This window comes from Danio aesculapii, chromosome 24 (genome assembly GCF_903798145.1).
Source record: "Danio aesculapii chromosome 24, fDanAes4.1, whole genome shotgun sequence".
NCBI lineage: Eukaryota > Metazoa > Chordata > Actinopteri > Cypriniformes > Danionidae > Danio > Danio aesculapii.
This window is the reverse complement of record NC_079458.1, coordinates 37,991,963-38,001,680: the sequence shown is the minus strand read 5'-3', so window position 1 is coordinate 38,001,680 and position 9,718 is coordinate 37,991,963.

Here is a 9,718-nt window from a genome sequence, read left to right as displayed (position 1 = left end):
AACTGTGCAGTCAATTGAACAGGTTGAAAAAAAGCGTAACATATGTGGAGTATAATAACGAACGGGTTCATAAAGTTCAGGTAGTCATCCAGAAAAACAACAAATCTATCAGTCCTTTGAGAAAAGGTCATCCTAAAGTTTCCCTTGAAACAGAAGTACTTACTCTTATACCTGTCTATTTATCTCCGCCACAGATTAAGACTGAGTGCTACTGAAAGAAGAACATCTCGGACGTTTATTATAGTGTTCTGTAACCGGCGTGGCCTTGAGTCAAACATGTCCGCCGTAAAACATTTCCCACATTCTGCTGTTTAGACTAATGTTTCATTTAAAGCACTTAGGAATGTTAAAAGCGTACCTCGCCAAGGCCTGACATGGAAACGTCCTCTTTATTTCAAAGGTTCAAATGCCATTTTCCATTTCTCTGTGCTATAAGAAGAAAAAAATAAACATATTGGTCGTCAATTGTGTTTTATTAATACATGTGTGTATGTGTGTGTGTGTGTGTGTGTGTGTGTGTGTGTGTGTGTGTGTGTGTGTGTGTGTGTGTGTTACATAGTGAACGAATGAACGAACAAATGAATAAACTCTCAAACAATGGAAAAAAAAGTATCGAACGAACGAATGAACAAATGAGTGAATGAAAGAACAAACAAAAAAAGAAACAAATAAACTAACTCTCAGACAAAGGAATAAAAAAATGCAAAAGAACGAACAAACAAACAAACAAACAAACAAACAAACTCTCAGACGAAGGAATAAAAAAAGTATCAAATGAACGAATTAATGAACGAGCGGATGAAAGAACAAACAAACAAACAAACAAACAAACAAAAGAATAAACAAACTCTAAGACAAAGGAATAAAAGTATTAAATGAATGAACAAACAAACAAATAAACTCTCAGACAAAGGAATAAGAGTATCAAATTAATGAATAAACGAACGAGTGAATGAAAGAACAGACAAACAATCAAAAAACAAACAAACAAACAAACTCTCAGACGAAGGAATAAAAAAAGTATCAAATGAACGAATGAATGAACGAGCGGATGAAAGAACAAACAAACAAACAAACAAACAAACAAAAGAATAAACAAACTCTAAGACAAAGGATTAAAAGTATTAAATGAATGAACAAACAAACAAATAAACTCTCAGACAAAGGAATAAGAGTATCAAATTAATGAATAAACGAACAAGTGAATGAAAGAACAGACAAACAATCAAAAAACAAACAAACAAACTCTCAGACGAAGGAATAAAAAAAGTATCAAATGAACGAATGAATGAACGAGCGGATGAAAGAACAAACAAACAAACAAACAAACAAACAAACAAAAGAATAAACAAACTCTCAGACAAAGGAATAAAAGTATTAAATGAATGAACAAACAAACAAATAAACTCTCAGACAAAGGAATACAAGTATGAAATGAATGAACAAACAAACAAATAAACTCTCAGACAAAGGAATACAAGTATTAAATGAATGAACAAACAAACAAATAAACTCTCAGACAAAGGAATAAGAGTATCAAATTAATGAATAAACGAACGAGTGAATGAAAGAACAGACAAACAATCAAACAACAAACAAACAAACTCTCAGACGAAGGAATAAAAAAGTATCAAATGAACGAATGAATGAACGAACGGATGAAAGAAGAGAAAAACAAAAAACAAACAAACTCTCAGAAAAAAAGAAATAAAAAAGTATCAATTACAAATAAACTACTGAATGAACGAACAAGTAAATGAAAGAACAAACAAACAAACAAACAAACAAAGAAACAAACAAATAAACTCTCAGACAAAGGAATTAAAAACTATCAACCAAACAAACAAATGAATGAAAAAACAAACAAACAAACAAACAAACAACTGCTTAGATAAAGGAATAGCATATCAAACGAATAAACAAAACAAACAAACAAACAAACTGGCAACCAAATAAATAAACTGTCAGACAAAAGAATTTAAAAAGTATCAAACGAACGAAAGAATGAAAACAAGCAAACAAACAACTAAATAAACTCTCAGACAATAAGAATAAAAAAGTATAAAACAAACGAATGAACAAACAAATGAGCAAACAAAAGAACAAACAAACTCTCTGCCAAATGAATAACAAATGTATCAAACAAATAAAGAAACAAATAAATAAATGAATAAACAAAACTGTGATACTGTGAGCATCTGAAGAGGTGAAGTACAGTTAAAAATGGAGCGTTTGACGGTCGCACATTGAAGCCGTCATCTCGAATCAGCGCCTGTGAACAGCAACAGGTCATTTGCATTTTAATCATGGTAAGGTCAGAGCGCTGTTTAGCAGAGTGTGATTAAACGCACATTCTCTGGCAAAAGTCATTTACGGAGCAGGAAGGATGCACTGACCCTATCACGTTTTACACATCCCGCATGTCCCAAACGTGGCAGCATATGCGTGTCATTTACAGATGATGAACTGTGAGCAATATTACAGGTGTGTATGAGGACACACTTCACTGCGCGGTCCATGTGCTGTTCATTAGTGAAGTGAAGAGTGTCAGCCTGGAAATATGAAGCACTGATGATGTGCAGCAGAGCTCAGACACAAACATGCACGGAGATTGCTCTACATGTGTTTTAGAATATGTTATATTGTACACCTGTTGGATTTAGTCATTATGTGTCAAATGAATGCTTCTGGGATACTGCTTTAAAATAAAATAAAATAAAATAAAATAAAATAAAATAAAATAAAATAAAATAAAATAAAATAAAATAAAATAAAATAAAATAAAATAAAATAAAATAAAATAAAATAAAATAAAATTCATTCATTCGTTCATTCATTTTCTTTTCGGCTTAGTCCCTTTATTAATCTGGGGTTGCCACAGTGAAATGAACCGCCAACTTATCCAGCATATGTTTTACGCAGTGGATGCCCTTCCAGCTGCAACCCATCACTGGGAAACACCCACACACTCTCGTTCACACTCATACACCACGGACAATTCAGCTTACCCAATTCACCTATAGGGCATGTGTTTGGACTGTAGCGGAAAACGGAGCACCCGGAGGAAACCCACACCAACATGGGGAGACTCCAACTCCTCACAGAAATGCCCAGCTGAGGCTCGAACTAGTGACCTTCTTGCTGTGAGGTGATTGTGCTACACTGAAAAAAATTATTCAAAGATGATTCCTTGGATTTACTCAATTATTTTACGTTAAGTGGTTATAAATAATTTATTTGGGCTGAATTTAAACAAACAAATTAATTTGAACATTATTGAATTAAATTTTTTTTGTTTAAATTCAACACAAATAAATTGCTTTTATTTATTTGCGCCCACTGCGCTACCCTGACACCCCATATTAAAAAAAATCAATAAATCCTAATGGAATATGAACACACTAGAAAGCGGGATGTGATGGTTTGACACATTATTCAATTGCCTTTTTTTTATCTTTAATTCATATATCAGGGCTATTCAATTAGTTTGCCATGGGGACCAGTTCATGAAAAGCGTCCTAAATAAGGGGCCGGAGAGATATGACTTGCAATATGAGTGATGACACAACAGCAATATAAGAGCCCATTTGTTGTATTTTTGCTCCTTTAGACACCCACGTTGGCTTTTTCTACATTAAATGTTAATATCTTGTATTTTGAAAGTACATAACATCAGTGCATTGTACAAAAGGCTTTTGTACAAACTTTCAAATGATGTATTTCAACGCACAACAAAAGCAGTGCAATGCTTAAGTAGGCTTCTTCTACATTCAAACACATTTATTTGTTATATTTTGAACTGCATAACAATTAGGGATGCAATGATTATAGATTTTGGTTGTACAATTATAGTCTGAAGAATAATCATGATTTCACAGTGATCACGATTATTATGCATTTATTAAATTCAAAACACTACTAGCTTGAAAAATCACAACAAACGTGCTTTTATTTTAAAGGTTTGTTTATTGCTGCTCAGTAACCAAATACAGCACAAAATATTAATAGAAAACAAACAATAGTCCATTTCTCTCTTTGGACTTTTATGTAAATAAATTAAATAAATAATAAATGATTTTTTTTTTATTCAAACATAAGTGATAATTTTACAATGAAAATAAATGACAGAACAATGAATAAATAAATAAAAATAAGAATAAAAAATAGTATTTGTCTAATGTTAATTTAAGCTATATATTAGCTAAGAATTTAGATGAACTTGTTATTATCTGCGTTTACACATACATAATCATTTTAATAATTTGTAATAATTCGTCTAAAGTGTCTTTTGTTTACATTGCACTGAAAGCCACGCACAACTCTCACCGCTACAGCATGAGATAATTCCGCTTCCGAGTGCATCGGTCCGCTTGCGAGCCGTGCGTGCACCGCTCCTTATATACGCACGTCTCCATTTGAAATAATGAACTTGCACGCGGAAAAGACGCAATATGTGAACGGCCTGCTGCTATAGTTAATCCAATGTGTGTGTGTATTAGCCTCGGTATACGCTTGAAACTTTAAACTAGCACGCAGCTGGCATAACTTTTAATTTCAGAAGTTTTGTTCCGTGCAACAGAAACACGGCATCTAGAGAAGCCTTTACGATTAATTAACAGTAATGAATTAAAGTGAGGTTAATAGTGAAATCGACTAATCATTGCATCCCTGTTAATGATATCATTGCATTATACAAAAGGCCTTTTCCCAGCCTGATCTCATGAGAAAACGTAAGTATTTTACGTTTTGTCAGTTTAGTGGCTAATTCGTACGAATTCGTACGAGTTTAGTCGTTCGAAATTGTACGATTTTAAAAAGGAGGCGTGGCACCTAACCCCACCCCTAAACCCAACCGTCATTGGCGGATCAGCAAAATCGTACTAAATTGTACGAATTAGATTGTACGAATTCATACGAATTAGCCACTAAATCAAAAAGTTACGAATTGCTGTGAGATTGTGTTGCCTTTTCCACAAACATATCCAAATGTTTTCGGCTGCTTGCGCCGCTCGCTTCATGTCAGGTGACTCACTCAACTGCAGCTCATGCTGTAGAGAACAGACGCACGCCACTTCATAACTATAGCGACCATTTTTCGACTGAACTAAAAAATTTTTTGATGTCTCGGTCACACTGTTTGGAGGGCCGGAACAAATTGCCTCGGGGCCGGGTTCGGCAAGCGGGCCGCCAATTGAATAGCCCTGCGTATATGATCATAAGCAGATAATAATTGAAATATATATAGGTATATATATATATATATATATATATATATATATATATATATATATATATATATATATATATATATATATAATATATATAGGTATATATATATATAGGTATAGGTGTATATATATATATATATATATATATATATATATATATATATATATATATATATATATATATATACACACACATATATATAGGTAAAAATCAATACTGTCTGTTTGCTTCAATGTTTTTTTTGTCTGTTTGTTTTTATCCATTGACATATATTAAATACGTTTTTAAATCACATCAAGAGCCTCGGTTAAGAAAGCAGAGCGAGATTTCCTCGATTTGTGAAATGCTGGTATAATGAACTGGTTATTTTGCAAGCTCATACTGTTTTGCATTAGAGGTTGTCTGAACAGATTTGACTATAAGCACAAAGTGTGAAATTGGAATACAAAATTATCAAGACGTTCTCGCTCTCTCATATGGCCACGTACAGCAGTCTGAGTGGAGGCAGTTGTCATGGTGATTAATGTAGCAGCAGGAAAGTTAACCTGCAGAAGAGAAGCGTGCGGGAGGATTTCTGAAAGCATTTCAATCTTTGACGTAAACTAATAGAGGCTTGCTCTCCCCGCAGGAGCTGAGAATACACGCTCATAGACCACAAGCCACACCGGCATTCAGAGGCCAATATCTCAATAGGTGTCTGGATGAAATCCATTGAGTTCGCTTGATAAGAGCACATTTGCATCAGGTGCAGGAACCTACAAGGTATACAAAACGATTCTATTTTATTTTTTCTAGACCTGCTGCCACAGCTGAGTGAGTGTGGAAGTACAAACAAACTTTGAAGTCGCATTTTATATCCCAGCATTCATGCTACTATCTAATTACTAGGTAGTAACCGAGTAATGAGTGCTTGTAACTATTATGTAATTATGCTGCTTGTAATTACGCTGTTATTAGCAGTGCTTGCTAAGGCAGGAATCGTTACTACTGTTGTTAATACTTAAAGTGACAGTTCACCCAAAACTGAAAACTCTATCATCACTCACTTATTCCAATGTTTAATGAGTTTTTATTTTCCTCTGTTAAACTGAAAAGAAGTTATTTTGACGAAAGCTGCTGTAACCATTGACTTCCTCAGTAATTGTTTATACCAGGGGTCACCAATCTCGGTCCTGGAGGGCCGGTGTCCCTGCAGAGTTTAGCTCCAACTTGCCTTAACACACCTGCCTGGATGTTTCAAGTATACCTAGTAAGACCTTGATTAGCTTGTTCAGGTGTGTTTGATTAGAGTTGGAGCTAAAATCTGTAGAGCACCGGCCCTCCAGGAACAAGTTTGGTGACCCCTGGTTTATACTATGAGGGAAGTCAATCGTTACACACTGAAAAATAATATTTATTGAATTTACTTAATTTTATTTACGATATCAGAGCTTCCCACAGGTTTACATCACATACATAATTATATGCCACAAACAAAACATAATTAAATTTTTAACTGTAATTTTTTTTATTATTTATGACTGTTAAACACTGTTTCTTTTCAATGGGTTAAAGTAAAAAAAAAACAGACTGTTAAATAAAAAAGGAATCCACTATTACTCTTACTTTTATGCTGATTAGGAGCCATGTGCACCCACTGACGGGTAAAACTGGCAACAATTATCAGCATTAAAAATAGAAGTTGCTTTAACCAGGGAAACCTCTGTAGCCCTTGTTAAATAACGAATTAAATGCAGCTCAGAAAACACACACACACAGACTCACACACACACACACACACACACACACACACACAACACGTGGAATGACAAACGCTGTCACGCTATTTTGTGTTCAGAGGCGGACCGCTGATGTGTGGGAACAAACTTGTGTGTGAGTCAGTTCTGGGAGCTCATTTACATGCATATTTACATTTATTTATTTATTTAGCAGACACTTTTATCCAGAGCAACTTATTAAAATGAAGAACAACAGAAGCAATCAGACCAACGAGGGACAACATTATAGAAGGGCGATGGCAGGTCCCAGTTATTTTAACATTTAACAAATGCAGACAGACAGAGAGATAGATAAAAATAAATAAATAAATAAATAAATAAATAAATAAATAAATAAATAAATAAATAAATAAATAAATATAAAAATAAAACAAAACAAAAATAAATAAATAAAAATAACATGAAAAATATAAATGAATGAATAAATAAAAATGATAACATATAAATAAATAAATAATTAAATAAATAAATAAATAAAACAAACAAATAAAAATAAAATTTCATTAAAATAAATAAATAAAAATAATAAAAAATAAATTAATTACTTGATTAAAACATAAAAATAAATAAATAAAAAATAACAAATAAAATAAATAAAAAATAAAAATTATAAAATATAAATAAATAAAATAAACAAATAAACAAATAAAAATAAAATAAACAAATATATAATAATAATACTAATTAATAAATAAAATAAAACAAAATAAATAAATAAAATATAAAATATAAATAAAAATAAATAAATAAAATATAATATAATAATAAATAAATTAATGAATTAATTTAATAAAAAAATAAAGATAAATAAATAAATAAATAAATAAATAAATAAATAAATAAATAAATAAATAAATAAATAAATAAATAAATAAATAAAATTTGGATTTAATAAATTTAATAAATCTAAATAAGATAAATAACAACAGGCATCATGATGAGGTTGATGTGCGTAATGCCAAAACAAAAATGCCATAATATAGTAATTAATCAGTCACATGCATTATGTGTAGGCAAAAATGACAGCTTCCTATAACCACTGTGTTAAATGCCGAAAAGCATCTTGTTCCTAGCTCTCCAACGTGTTGTACATTATGTCATTCTGCCACAGCTGCATAATGACGGCTGTTAGAAATTACAAAGTGAGTAGTAATGCATTTTATCTCCAGCAGAAAAACATTTCGGCTGACTGTTAAAGATTATGGGGTTCAATAAAGAAAGTGGAAGATGAAGACAAACATAATATTAAGGATCGTTAAAGACAAGAATGCTTTCATTTCCTTGTGCGCAGACTGACCCATCATCTCGGCGTTTAAAGTGCTAAATAACAGCCTGGTTCTTGATGGGTAATCACTAGTGTATACTCCCATTTATGACTGTGACTCACGCTAACAATCAGGGGAGTCGCTTTAATTACTGTTTACATTGCGATAGCCTCTTTCTTAGATTATTATGACTCATTCTGTGCGCGAATCCTATATGTACCCACGTACCCCAGAGAATATGATATGATGGCTTGATCAACAGCGGACAGATTGTGTTTTACACTGAGAGAACAGGCGATTTCAATAAAAACTAATGTAAAAGTGTTGAGTATTGTTAAAGTAGTCAACTTTAGCCATAGTAAAACTTGTGTTAATAAAGATTTCATATACAGCGCTAGTGATAGTGTCTATCAGGATGTTGTGGGTGGTTTTCATGGTGGGGATGAAGGGCTGCTAAGCCATTTTTGTTTTTTTTGTGTTTTGTGTTTTTTTTTTGGGTGTTGCTAAGGTATTATGGATGGTTGCTAGGATGTTGTTCTTTTAGGGTGTTATGGGTGGTAGCTACAGCGCTAGTGAGTGTCTATCAGGGTGTTGTGGGTAGTTTTCATGGTGGGGATGAAGGGTTGCTAAGTGTTGCAAAGCCATTTTTCGTTTTAGTGTTTAGTGTGTTGCTAAGGTATTATAATTATATGGTTGCTAGGGTTTTGTGTGTGGTTTGGTGCTGGCTACAGTGCTAATGAGTGTCTATCATGATGTTGTGCATGGTTGTCATGGAGTGGATAAATAGTTACTAAGTGTTGCATGGCCGTTTTCTGTTGTTTAGTGTTTTGTGATTTTAAGTGTGTTGCTAAGGTATTATAAATGGTTGTTAGGGTGTTGTGTGTGGTTTTAGTGCTGGCTACAGTGCTAATGAGTGTCTATCATGATGTTGTGGGTTGTTGTCATAGTGGGGATGAAAGGTTACTAAGTGTTGCTAAGCCATTTTTCTGTTTTGTGTTTCTTAATGTGTTGCTACAGTATTATAGATGGTTGCTGGGGTGTTGCTTGTAGTTTTAATGTCGGCTACAGCACCAGTGAGTGTCTATCAGGATGTTGTGGGTGGTTTTCATGGTGGGGATGAAGGGCTGCTAAGCCATTTTTGTTTTTTTTGTGTTTTGTGTTTTTTTTGGGTGTTGCTAAGGTATTATGGATGGTTGCTAGGATGTTGTTTTTTTAGGGTGTTATGGGTGGTGGCTACAGCGCTAGTGAGCGTCTATCAGGGTGTTGTGGGTGGTTTTCATGGTGGGGACGAAGGGTTGCTAAGTGTTGCAAAGCCATTTTTCGTTTTAGTGTTTAGTGTGTTGCTAAGGTATTATAATTATATGGTTGCTAGGGTGTTGTGTGTGGTTTTAGTGCTGGCTACAGTGCTAATGAGTGTCTATCATGATGTTGTGCATGGTTGTCATG